This window comes from Mustela erminea, chromosome 14 (assembly GCF_009829155.1).
Source record: "Mustela erminea isolate mMusErm1 chromosome 14, mMusErm1.Pri, whole genome shotgun sequence".
Lineage (NCBI taxonomy): Eukaryota > Metazoa > Chordata > Mammalia > Carnivora > Mustelidae > Mustela > Mustela erminea.
In genome coordinates this window covers 18,076,325-18,089,954 of record NC_045627.1, presented here as the reverse complement: position 1 = coordinate 18,089,954, position 13,630 = coordinate 18,076,325, and the positions used below count along the sequence as shown (strand labels likewise).

General features: G+C 49.8%; 1 long non-coding RNA gene across 1 annotated transcript in view; it reads left to right on the top strand.

Moving 5' to 3' along the window:
* LOC116573365 overlaps positions 1-13,630 on the top strand; it is a 374,338-nt gene that overhangs the window by 40,372 nt on the left and 320,336 nt on the right. The gene's annotated exons all lie outside the window — the stretch shown is intronic.

Below are 13,630 nucleotides of genomic sequence, written 5' to 3'. Positions count from 1 at the left end.
TGGGAGTGTTTCTCCCTCTTTGGAATGTCTCACCCCACCGCCTCCCCCACCTCCATCTCTGCCTTTTGGTCACTGAAATTCCATCAGACTCTCCCGGGCTTATCCCAAATGCCGCCTCCAATCTCCATGAAGTCTCTCTTGACCTCCCCCAGCGGGCATGACTTATCCATCCTTCAAGCACTGTCTACGGGGACTTTGTACCTCCTCTTGGGGGCTTACCCCATTTTACAGTGATTTGCGTGCGCGTCTTCTCTTTCCCCTTCACTGATCCTGTCTTTAGATCAGCCTCAGGGTCGACTCTTGGCCAAGCTCCCTGTGGCCTCATCACACACACGCCCGGAGCCTTCTGAGTGACGGCCGCTGGGCCACGTGTGCTCAGGGCACTTTGTGAGGCCGTTGCTCCATGAGGCATTATTCGGGTGCACGAGGGAGCAAACGCCCACCGAGGCGAGATTAGAACCTCTTCTTTCTCTATGGACCACATGCATTTTTATTGTCACTCTTGTTCCCTCAGTGGTTTAAAAACCTCACTTCTTTGATGGATCTTTCACAGGGTTTGCTGGTTTTTTGTGCCAGCTTCGCTGTGGCTGGCTTGCTTTTGGAAAAAAACCTGACCCGTTCTTCTTACCTGGCCTTGTCTTAAGCCATAGCATCCCTGAAAATACCCACATGTGCATTAGAAGTTGCCTTTTGGTTCAGTCCTGACTCTCCTGTGTCCTCAGACATTAGTTAAAGGGGTGAGGTCCGTCCGGCTCCCCTCCGGCCCGTGGCTGCAGCTGGGATCCGCTGGCCGCCCCGCTGTGCACCCCCCAGCTCTGGGGCAGCTCCCCGCTGCTTGGCTCCCTCCCACCTGCCCCCGCCTGGAAGCACCTCGCAGGATACAGGGCGTGACAGAGGCTTCGCCACCCCCCTGGGCCTTTTGGGACTTGGCACAAGAGCTTGTGCCTGAGGCTCCATCAGGTACCTTCCAGAAGACACGGCTCAGAGGCCATATCTTGGGCAGGACGTGGAGCCTCGGTGGTGACAGTTCGGGGACACTGGAGCAGCTCCACGTTCCCTCTTTTCTCTCAACCCCTGCCTTTTCCTCACGAGGCACCAGGACGCTCGGACGACTGAATGGTCATGTACACCCTGTGGGCCCATCTCACATCAGATCCGGGTGGAGACGAAAATAGATCCTTCTCTTTCTTTGGAGGAAGATCCTGGAGTCTCCTTAGCCCCTCCGTGACAGAAGGCTCCGTTCTGGAATTGCCACATGGCAGGAGAGGCTGCCCAGCAGGAGAGGCTGCCCGGCAGGAGAGGTGAGGGCTGTCCACCTCGAGCACCAGGGGAGAAAGGCCGTGAGGAGGGCATGCAAGCCGCAGGCCATAGGCCCCAGCAGAAGCAGCACGCTGGTTCTGAGACCCCAGAGTTCAAATCCTGGCCCCGCCAAAGCGAGTTCTTGGGATCCTGAGCTGTTCACTGGACTTTCCTGGGCATCAGCTCTCTCACTGATAAGAGGGGAGGTGGTTCCTGTTTCTCCAACCTGCTGCCCACGCGGATACAGTGGAGGGAAGACATCTTAGCACTGCATCGGGTCATGGTGGATGCTCAAACGTTCTGCTCCCCTCCTTCCTGTTGCAAAGTGTCTCCGCCTCCCCTGTGACCGAGGGATTGTGGCAGTGTTCTCCCCGTTCACACTGTGAATGCCTTCCAGTGAGACAAACGGACCCACAGGGAGCGACCTCGAAAGCTTTAGGAGGCCGTGGACTGAGTGGGCTGCTTTGCAGAACCTAAATCCTCTCGTGGGGTTTAGAAGGGGATCCCAGGTACCGGAGGGCTGCTCAGTCCGTGGGGCTTTGACTTGGAGAGCCTATGATTTGGTAGATTCTAGTCTCACATTACAGGTAGGGCACACATATCATTTATTGTCCCAACTAGGAAACGGTTGAGAATGAAGGAACCTGCCATTGAACATTACAGCGGGAGAGCAGGTGTAAACCAGAACTGTTTCAGGAAAGGGGGTGGGTCTTTCCCTACTCAGGGTGCACATTTTGGCCCCAAGCTTGTGTGAGTTTTCAGCCTTCATGCTTACCTGGTTTCCAGACATCTTGAATCATGTCCGTATTTTCCCTCTTTAGCCAGTGGCTTTGTTTCGCAGGCGAGGGCCTTCTGGAAAGAAGGTTAAAGGCCCATGGCACAGGACACATGTAAATAACATGTCAGACGGACATAAAGAAAATGAAAAGCCAGAGGGCGAGCCGATGCAGGATCCAGAAAATTCTTCAGTCCTCCACGCCAAGACCAGCTGTGGAGGGAAGGGACAGGCCGGGGAAAGGCCAGACAGATGCAGCCCGCAGACAACCCAGACCGAGATTCGTGCTCTCCTGGGCTGGCTCTGATGTTCCAGACCCGCAGGGGAGAAGACGAAAGAGAGGCCTTCATCTCTGCATTCGGCAGGTCCAGAGTGAGCCTCCCGAGTGTCTCTGGGGGACCGGGATGCCCTAGCAGCAAGCTCCAACACACAGAGCACGCTCTATCGGGTACAGGACCCCAGGAGCCAGGAGCACGAGCACAGACCGTGAACTTGAAAGGGCCCTTAGACATGTTGGGGGCAAAGGCGGAGGAGCTGTGGATGCGAACCAATAGATGCGGGTTTTCCTCTCTGCTACAGAGAACATCAGTGCCCTCACTGGGAAACTGAGGACAGTGTACCTACTACATACTGTCCAGGGTCACCGAGGAGAAAACGATGCAGTGGACATGGTGTAGCTTCCAGACTGCACATGCCTGGGGGGGATGTGTGGGGAAGGAGATCTTTTCACATCTTTTCTTCCTCTCCATCGTGGTCACGGACTGGAGTTGATCTCATCTGAGGCTTCCAGGTGAGAGGGATGAGGCTAGCCATGCAAATTGGCCCTTCTCTTAATAAAGATGCTCCTTTGGCCTGACCGCCCCGTTCGGACACTAGCATAGCTGGTGGGGACCTGGCCGGGTTGGAAAAGAATATGCAGTTCAGAGCGGATGTATCTGAAGTAGGAGAAGGTCGAGGCGGCTTAGAGAGCCATGAAGGCCTCGGCCTCCAGAGCTGGGCTGCCTGGAGAAAAATCCCCGTTGTGCTGCTCGCAGCTGTGCTGCCTGGCAAGTTCCCCAAGCTTTTCGTACCTTCGCTTTCTCCTCTGCAGAGTGATAGTAGGAACCGCGCCCACACCACAGTGTGACGTGAGGCTCAAGCAGGTTAACACATCGAAGCTGCTTAGAAAGGGACCTGGCATGCCTTCAACTCTCTTCAGCTGTTTCTTAAATAAAAAGACAACGCATAAGAGTGTTAAAGGTGGACATGGGTGAGAGGCAGTCGTGAGGAGTAGTGGGAAGGACGCTGGATTTGTCATTCGACAGACTTGCATTCAGTTCTGATTCCACAGCTTTTTCTATCCACATTGGTATTTTTTTGGTTATAAGGGGCATGTGAGTTTATAATAGAACATTTAGAAATCCCAGAAAGCCCCCAGGGAGTAAATAAAGACGAACCCCAATTCCAGCACCTGGAGGGGGTCGCCATGAAGGCCTGCTAGCAACGAGACCCATGGGTTTGGTTCTGATGCTGGTCACTTGCTGGTTTTTTGATTCCTCCTCTGTTTGCGTATCCCTCAGGGAGAGGTCCAGGAACTGGCTGAGGGCAAGGGACTAGGAATGCCTACTAAATAAAGCATTTTTTTTTTTTTTGACAAGGATGAGACCCTTGATAGGCGCCTCAGAGCCCTTAACCTACACCCTTTTTACAGTTCTCTGTTCAACTGTGGGGAGCTCAGTCCTCCAGCCAGACAGCATGCCAAGCATCTAGACTGAAACCCATAAATTTCTTCTTCCAACCTCCCTGCTGTCATTACTTGGCCGCCCACATCATTGTTGCCAATTGCCAAGTGTGGCCGTGAGTGACAGGTAGCTTATTTGTGCCTGATGTGGGTCACCCTTGTGCTTGGTCTGAGCGCTTTTGTTAAAGCTCCATGAGGAGGCCAGAGCCACGTAGGAGTAACAGGAGAAGTCTGCTGGGTGATGATTTGGCAGCTCCAGGAAAGTTGTAAATTAGGCTGTCAGAAGGGAACTTTCTGGCAAACTCAGTGAACAAACACGAGGTGTGAGGTGGCCAGACCCTGTAATAAGCTAACTTTCTCTCTCACTCGTGGTTTCCTCTTGTTGGTCTTTCGGTGAAGTGGTTAGATGTGTTAACTATCACCCAGACAGAGTCTGAATGGCTTTGGGGCTGGGGGGGATGGAGTTGACCAATGGCGATCAAGAGGAGGGACACGAATGCGCAGGTCCACAGTCAGAGCAGCATCTGTGGCCTTTGAAGGTTGGTTGATGATGTCACCAAATCTCCTTCTGGGCATTATCCATGAGCAATGACCCACAAGCCAAGTTTCCCTGTCATTTTAGTGACTTTAGTTGGACATTCCCGTAGTAACCATAGGAACCCATTCTCTCTGCTTTTAGTGTCAGAGGAGGAGAGGGCCTATAACTATAGTAAAGTCATGAGATTAATATTATAGAAACTTGAAGAAGGTTTTCTCTCTCTTCTCCCATTCAGTGGACCAGAAACAAACGCCACCCCCCGCCCCACCACCACCAAACAAAGCAAAACAACTCTTAGAATTTCTGGTTCTTCTTTTTTTTCTGCTTTCACCAAAGGAGTGGCATTCATGTTGATGTGACAGGTGATTTTTATTTTCTTTGGACTTTTCTCTGTTAGTCATGTTTTCTGTAAGAGTACATTCACACATAGTGGATCCACCCAATAACAACAACAAAAACCCCAAAACCCTTGGTATGTATGGTCACTCCAACTGTCTGAATTAACTTCCCTATTGGAACCATGTTCTTCAGTCGAAGTGACAACAATTCACACCAATGACATTCTTAAAAATAGGTCTATCTTTTGCACCAAGGCCATGGACCCCTGCCTCTTGACACATTGCTTTCCAAACCTTTTTCAGTAGCTGAATCTATTTTTTTTTTTTTTAGAGTGAGAAGTTAGACAGGGGGATCACTATTTAAAAGAGATGCAGTGAAGTTTTCCCGGGTAGAGTGAGGGTGAGGACCTCAGATGCCTACCCGCTTGGCCTATCTTTTCTTCTGCAGACAGTCTGTACGGAATCTCATGGCTTTGTGGGGCGGTGGTTAAAATCCACGGACAGAGTGTTGACTACCATCTGTTTCGAGTGTAGTCACTTCATAGGGGAAATCCTCTTGTCCCCTAGTCAAGTCAGGTTAGCAAAACAGTATTACTTCAGCTTGGCACAGGTTAGCGATAATCAGACTCTTAAAAAATAGCACAGTATTCAGCCTCAATTCTACAGTGGGCTACACTAGTGTCCTTGAGTCTTCAAACCAACCAAATCTTGACCACCAGCTCTGTGGTCAGGTCACAGAATATGACTGAGGAGCGACCATGCCAACCACAGGTCCTCTAGCCCCTGGTCGTGGTGGTTCCCTGACCTCACCTGTCCCCTTCCACTAAATTTTAGCTTTGTGCCTCCTCCCATATAATTGTATCATTTGTCCTGGATTCAAAATGCCATTCCAATAGACTTATTTTCTCTTCGTCCTCTCAAAGCTTGAGCATACCATCTTGGGTCCCCTATTTTGTTGAATTCCCAGCTTATTTTCAAGTTCCTTGCATTTTCAAAAAGGCCAGACCCTATAGTAAGACACGGATGCCTTAAAAGCCTTCGTGTTCAGTCTTCATGGTCAGGCCCTGCTTTGCCAGCTCCATTATGTCTGACATCCTTGCCAAACACAGCTTTCATCAGAAAGAGCCACATATGTGCTATCCCGCACCTATAATTCAAACACAGTTGACTCACTAGCCTGACGACCCCCATCAATTCTCAGTGATTCTGGGGAGCGGGTTATTTTCCTTGGCATGGACCCAAGACATTGAGGCTAGAATTCAATATTAAGCTGGTCTCCCTAGGATGTCATTAAGAGGGTTTAGTTACTGAAACACTAAAGGATATTGTCATAATACAGCAATTGGACCCAAATGGCCTCTTATCCAGAACTGTTGTAACTGTCACATCTTAAAGCCACTGGGGTGGGGGCGGTTTGGGGTGGGGGCCCCAATCAGACCTGCACGCCGTTGCCTATATGTTTATTTGTTTATCCAAAAATATTTAGAAAGAAGTAGGATTTGCCTGACAGCTCAATTGAGGTACTAGTAATTATTTCTAGATGTACAGAAATCTTCACATGAAGGTTTTCTTCAGTGGACTCTTATTTACTCAGGAGATTGATGGAAAGAGAGATTTATACTCGGAAGAAAGTGTATACTCATGTATCTTGCAGGTTCTATGCCGAAAGTCGGCTTGGATTTAAAACAGGATGCTTTTTCTGTATTTGGATGCATCTTTACCACACATTGCTGAGACTCAAGCTTATGCACTCTTACAAGGGGGAAGACTGAACTCACTTCAGTGTAAACTTTAGCACCGGGTTTCTCAGCCTCAGCACTGCTGACGTCGGCCCCGATGATTCTTCACTGCTGGGCCTAGTCGTGTGCTGTGGGCTTTGGCAGCAGCCTTGTCTTCTCCTCACTTATGTGCCAGGAACGCTTCCCTCCCCCGCCGCTGTGACAACCCCAAATGTTGTCAGATACTGTCCAATGTCTCCCGTGGAGCAAAATCACCCCTGGTTGAGAACCAGTGCTGTAAACACAAGAGAAAAGCCGCAGGAGAAGGGTTGCGGATGGAAGGACCTGTGGCAGGACGGTGGCTGCAGCTCCTGTGCCCGTCCCTCCAGCAACGAGGGTGAGGGGTGTGCACCTTCTCCCACTGGAGCAACAACGCGGAGCTTTGTGGGGTTTCTCTCACCTGGCCTGGGGACGTCCCCGGCACTTCTGCTCTTACCAATCCAGCCTCTGGAAAGCAGGCAGAGTCAGAAGTACTAAGCAGCTGGCATCCTTCTCCTCCAGGTCAAACTCCTAATTCGAGGGTGCGCTTCTGTGGGTTGGTTTTTGCTCTGGAGCCCAGCAAACGTGTCTGCAAATGCGCGCTAAGTGCAGTGAGCTTAGTGTAGCACGCGTGAAGCACGGTTACACTTCTGTGCTTCTAGAGCACGGAAAAGCCTGGGTTTGCCCCACATGGCGGTAGAGAGGAAGGTATTTGCCAAGATGTTTGTGAGAATAAGATGTAAAAACCCCCGTTTTTAAGGATTGGCGGATGGCAGAAGTGTTGGCCAGAGGAACGCCGAGCAAAAATCTCTGGGATGCTTCAGCAACCTTTTAAATTTATTGCCAGGAAATGGGCGCTGCTCGCCTTCTCTGCATCTTTCCAAAAGGTCTCTTGTGAAGGCAGTCGAGTTGGGGGCAGGTGTGGAGGGGTGTGGACCGGGATAAGGGAAGGTGCCCGCCCTCTGGCCGGACCAGACGCCGCTAATAGGTAACAGAATCGGACTACTTCTTCTGTGTGTACATTGGGCTGTGGTATGATTTTTAAACGAGGGAAAGAGAGATTCAAAGTGGCCTTTCTTGGCGCTGGCCCACCATCTCTCAAGGCCGTGAGTCACGTCTGGGGGATTTGAGTCTGGTGCAATTAAAAACCACTTACTCTATTCCACACGAGAAGGTGCTGACGAGGGATGGGTCAGTCTGTGTGAGGATAACACACCGTATCAGAAATGATATTTAGCTGTTTGGGCCGAGACCACAGATTTAGGAGATGAACTACGTGTGTGGTACGCCACACCTCTGAGAAGGGCTAGAACGAAAATGATACGTGGACAAGGACAAGCGCTGGAGAGGATGGACAGCGACGAGAACTCTCCGGTGCGGCTCCTTGGAAAGCCCAATGGCTCATCCACTTTGGAAAACAGTTGTGCGATTTCTTATTATGTTAAGCGTATGCTTACTGTAAGACCTAATATTCCCACTCCTAGGTAGCTGACCCCAGAGAAATTAAAACTATTTTCTCGCTAAAGCCTCTCCGTGAATGTTTGCAGGGACCCGAGTCACAATCACCAAATGTCCTTTAATTGGCAAACGGTAAACATGTTTTGGTTCACCCGTGCAACCGAGAATTAGTCGGCAGTAAAAAGAAATGAGCTTCTGATCTATGTAATAACGTGATTAAATCTCCGATGTATTATGTTATATGAAAGAATCCAGACCCAAAAGGTTATATACTGGAGAATGCCACTTATATGACATTCCGAAAAAAAGGCACACCTAGAGGGACAGAGAACAGATCAGTGGTTGCCAGGAGCAGGGGAAGGGGGTTGTCTTTAAAGGGACATGTGGGAAATTTGGGGAGAGATGGAATTGTTCTATGTTGATCGCGGTCGTGACTGCGTGACTGTGTACGTAAGTCAAAATTCACAGAACCGTGAGCTGAAAAAGAGTGAGTTTATACCCCAATAAACCTGACTTTTAATAAATTGTGTGGTTTATTGTCCCCCAGAATCTATTTTTATATCTGACAACGTGGCCTACCTATTGGTCTGGCTACCCAATTCATTCTGCTTCTTTGAAAATGACCCTTTGTTGCTCAGTCCCTGCTGAAAAGGCGGGCACAGGCTGTTGCTTCTTCCAGGTGATCCACACTCCGAGCCTTCGCTTGAAAGGATCATGGTGGACATCCACCGTGGACGAAACCATTAACAGGCTCTCTTTTGAGACTCTGCTCTAAGACACATGGAAACCACAGTCCAGAGGGTGTAGATTTTGGCTTGTAGATATGTTTTGTTTGGCCCACATAATGTTTAAAGAAATCGAATTAATTGCCAACATTAAAAAATGGGAGATTTCACATAAAAATCCAGATTTCCGGCTTCTCTTCGAGAAGTGGGAGGATCTGGTAAAACGGACCCAGATTCTCCCCTGGAGACAATGGCTGGAGCCGAGACTCTCTCCCGCTTCCCACCAGCGCGCCCCTTCTGTGTGCGCTGCTCTTCCCACTCCCCAGAGAAGCCCCGCCGTGGCTGTGTTTCTGCGGTTAGTCGGCCTCTGGAGGAGTGTTCAGGGAAGTATGAAATATTTCTTGCCCCTTCCACTTCTATGAAAAGTGGGAAAGCAAATGGTAAGACCATGTTTTATGAGAAATGAGAATGGGTGTGCTTTTGGAAAGCAAGCTTTCATCTAACGGCATAGGACAAATAGCCCAAATGTGTGTGTGTTGGAAGAACACAGATTTAGCTCCCTTTCTGACTCGCCTGTGACTGTCTGTGCTCCCCCGTGTTACCTGCCTGGGCTCCAGACTCACCTGGGTTTGCACTAGGCTGCTAGTCTGATGGTGGAGTAGCGGGGGTTGCTGAGGTCCTCTAACGTTGGAGGTAAGTAGGCACCAAGAGTGTGCTACGTATGGGCACTCCAGTGTCCAGGGAGGGGGGACTGAGAGCCTTAGAAATAAGAAGCAAGTCTGCCCAAGTTTTACAGTTGTGTATGTGTGTGTGTGTGTGTGTGTGTGTGACAGAGAGAGGGAGAGAGAAGGGGACAGATGTCCAGAGGAGAGTGTCCGTGGAATCCCTTCGGTCACTTACAGTGAGGAAGTGGGGATCTAACCCTAACCCTACACTTGACACTTGTCAACCTTTAATGTGCACCTAAGTCCCGGGGCAGTTTGTGAAAAGGCCTAATCTGATTCAGTCCATCGGTAGCAGGGCCCGAGATTCTGCCTACAAAACAAGATCCCAGATGATATCAGTGCCGCTGATCAGCCAATCACATTTTGAACAGCAAAGCTCCAAACCATACCTCCACAGAAACCGTCCAAGTTCACCTGCCTGAAGTCTGTTGTGGAGTCATCTGCTCTCGGTGCAAGAAGTACTTGGTAAAACCAGTTTTTGTTTTCCTCACTCACCAAAGAAACTCACTCCTTTTGGACAGGGGTCCAGGGAGCAAGGGGGTGTGGGCTGGCAGTCTGGGAAGCAGGAATAATTCTGCAAACAAGTGCCTGGCATCGTCGGAGAAGCAATCTGGGTTAGCTGCCCAGTAGAGAGACGGTGCAGCTGGCCTGCCTGGTCTTCGTGGCTCGACTCTGTGGCCTTAGGCACAACACAGCGTGTCTGCTTTCTCACCAGTTCAAGGAGGGGAGATTTTGACCTTGGAGGCCATTGTGAAAGATTTAATTAGCATTTGCGAAGGCCTGCAAGATCTATGGAGGAAAGGTTCTTCAGGAGAACAGAGTAATTTATAGTCACTATCCTCATTTCATTATGGCTTTCGCTGATATGCCAGGCAGCACAGCCTACGAGAAGTCTTGGCAAGATCTACGGCTCCCTCATGGTCGGATATGCCACACTGAGGAGGGTTACGGCTCTCTGTGGACCAAGATAAAATGTGCTTCTTCTTCACAACCCTTGATATTACCCAGGTGTCTACGATTTCAGGATTTAATATGATGATTTTTTTTCATGTAAAGAAGAAGATTCTCCTTTTAGTGGTGTCCTCCTTCCAAACGGGGGGAGGGTGGACAGTGATGTCTGTTTAAAACTGATGGGGGGGCGCCTGGGTGGCCGAGTGGGTTGGGCCTCTGCCTCCGGCTCAGGTCATCATCTTGGGGTCCTGGGATTGAGCCCCACATCGGGCTCTCTGCTCAGCAGGGAGCCTGCTGCCCCCCTCCTCCGCCAACCACCTGCCTCGCTGCCTACTTGTGATCTCGGTCTGTCAAATAAATAAATAATAAAAATCTTAAACAAAAAGAAAACCGATGGGCTCTGATTTGAGAGAAAGATGTTCTTCCGTGTTTCTTTCTTGGAATCGGCAGTCTAGAGAAATCCGGTCCAAAAGAAATACAATGTGGGCCACAGGGGCAATATATAAATTTCTCCCAGCCACACCGAAAAGAGAAGAAGAATCAGAGTAACTTAATTTTATGAATGCATTTTATTGGATCTAATGTTTCTAAACTTATTTTTCAATAGGTAGAGAATATAACAATTATTAATGAGAAATTCTGTCTTTTGGGGGGCACTGTCTTTGAAATTTGGTATATGCCACGCTTCGAGTGGGATGTTAAATTTTTCTTACATGTGTCGACTTTCTAAGACTCACACTTGAAAAAGGAGTCTCGCCTGTCCAAGCTGTTCCAAAACTTTAATTTTTTCTATTAACCGAATTAAGGATCGTTTTTTAACTTTAAATGTCTATTATAGAATAAAATAACATTTAAAAAAATCAGTTCCTCATTCACAACGGCCGCATTTTAAGGGCTCGGGAGCCGCACATGTCCAGGGACTATCTGCTGTCGGACAGGCCAGGGTTAGTCCCTTGGGAGGGGGCGGCCGCCAGGCTGGGGCTCCAGACAGAGGTCCTGCCTTCATCCCCATGGCTGGCAGCATATGTCTGTCCTTCGTCGATGGACTTGCCTGCGAGCTGATGAGTCCTGCGTGGGCAGAAGACCTTCCCTCTGTCCATACACATTTTTTTTAAGATTTTATTTATTCATTTGACAGACAAGAGATCACAAGTAGGCAGAGAGGCAGGCAGAGAGAGGAAGGGAAGCAGGCTTCCTGCTGAGCAGAGAGCCCGATGTGGGTCTCCATCACAGGACCTTGAGATCGTGACCTGAGCCGAAGGCAGAGGCTTTAACCCACTAAGCCACCCAGGCACCCCTGTCCATACACATTATTTGTCCTCTGTGGCTCACAGAGCTGCTGTACGAGGTCCATCTGTCCCTCAGAATGAGCTGCATTCCCCAGAGGGACCTTGCAGAGATCCAAACCGGGCGCCAGGAGACTCAAACAGCTTGCATCCACCCCCTACTCCACTTATCCATTCAACAAATATTTATGCAGCCAGTTTCTGTGCCTCGCCCGCTAAGCCCCGGGACTGCTTCAGCCATGAGAAAGGACAGCGGGGTCACTGCCCTCATGGAACTTTGTGTCTCCAAGCGGTAGCCACTCGGTGGATTCTCACAAATCATGAGTTGATCACAATACGGTATCTATGAAGAAAAGCAGAGGTCTCCACAAGATCCTTAGGGAACCTAATCCAGTCTGGGGGTTTAGCAAATCTCCCTTTAAAAAAAAAAAAAAAAAGGATGTTTCCTTTGGGATGGAAGGGGTTATACCGTGCAGCGCTGGGAGACCGGGGCCTGTTCTTGGCAGAGGAGACCGTGTGCTCCAGAAAGTGCCGGAAGGTCAGGGTGGCTGGGGTGTGGCACGCCAGGAAGGATGGAGGGATGAGTGGTGGCCAGATCTGAACGGCCTGGAAGGCTTTGGGAAGGAGCTCTGTCTTTGTCCTGAGAGCAACTGGAAGGCCACTGAAAGGTTTCAAGAAGAATGATGGGACCAGGCTTGGATCTCCCTTTTGGCTTTGAGCAGATGCCATGCAATGCAGATGTTCCTTGGGATTATCCTGGTACATTCAGCCCTAGCCGGAAATGACTGTGGGGAAGAAACGAAACGGAACAAAATATGGCGTCCTCCTCTCATTGTCCTGTTCGCCAGCTGTGGACTCCCGGGCTCTCTGAGGAAGAAATCGCTCCAGACAAACTGAGGACAGACGTAGTCTGCAGGCTCCAAAGGGATGAACTAGTGTGACAGAATGACACAAAAAACCCCAACACACAAAACCCTGGGTGTCCCAGGTCAAATTTAAATTGACTCTGAAAGGGCTAAGACTCTATGATTATATGATCGTTATGGGCACTACTGCTAATCATGCAGAATGCCTGGGCTCTTCTGTCCAGTAATCTCTAAGGTGGTTCTCTGAGGGCCGGAGGGTGTCTATCACATCCCGACAAAAGGAAATGAGCTTGATCCAACCGTTAAGGATGGAGGTCAGGGGGACTTGTTTAAACTTCATTCATTCCACAAAGCTTCGTTGAGTGCTAAAGGGGGAAGCATTCAGGTAGGCTCTGCCATGAGTTGTCCTAGGTGTTGAGTGGAATTTGTTCTCTTAGCTCGTTACCTTTGGTGCCAATAATTAGGCTTGCTATTGCTCTTTAGGTGGCAAAAGTTCTCGTTTCCATTCACACGATCTGTAATAGTTATTAAGCATAAGACTAGCACAAGATGGGGTTTTGAAGAGATGTGAGACACAGTCTTTGCCCTCAAAAGACCCTCTTCACCCAAGAGTTCATGCAAAGGCGAGAAAAATAGTATTACCAGGCAGCAAGTGGTGAGGGCTCTGCGAGTTCGCCATGCGAATGGTGGTCAGTGGACGGGGCGGGGGGGACGCTTCGTGAGAGGAGTAGAAGGTTTGGGGCTTAAACGAGAATGGGGCTAGGAGGGAGGGCAGGCAGAGGAGAGAGCTCACGTCTGGCTCTGGGGGAGGAGGGGAGGTGTAAGAAATCTGAATTGCCAAGCAAGGATCCAAAAAGAGTGAGAGCGTGGGGAAGGGGGTCGTCCAGAGAGATTACTGGACAAAGGAGCCATTGACTGAAGTGGGGATTTTTCTGGACGGGTGATTACTTTGGGGGAAATGTTGACTCTGGACTTGCTAGCATGAAGGATGAGATACCCAGCAAGGGGGCTGCCTCATTTATGGGGCCAGTCTGAGCTGGAAAGGTGCACTCAGAAGTCACTTCCAAGGCTCCTTAAAACGATAAGACGGGATGAGTTCTCGAGCGCTGGAGCAGGTGCAAAGCCTCGTCAAGTGGAATCAGGCTTACACCTGCCCACGAGGAGGTGGCAGGAGGTGGCAGGCCCCCGGTGG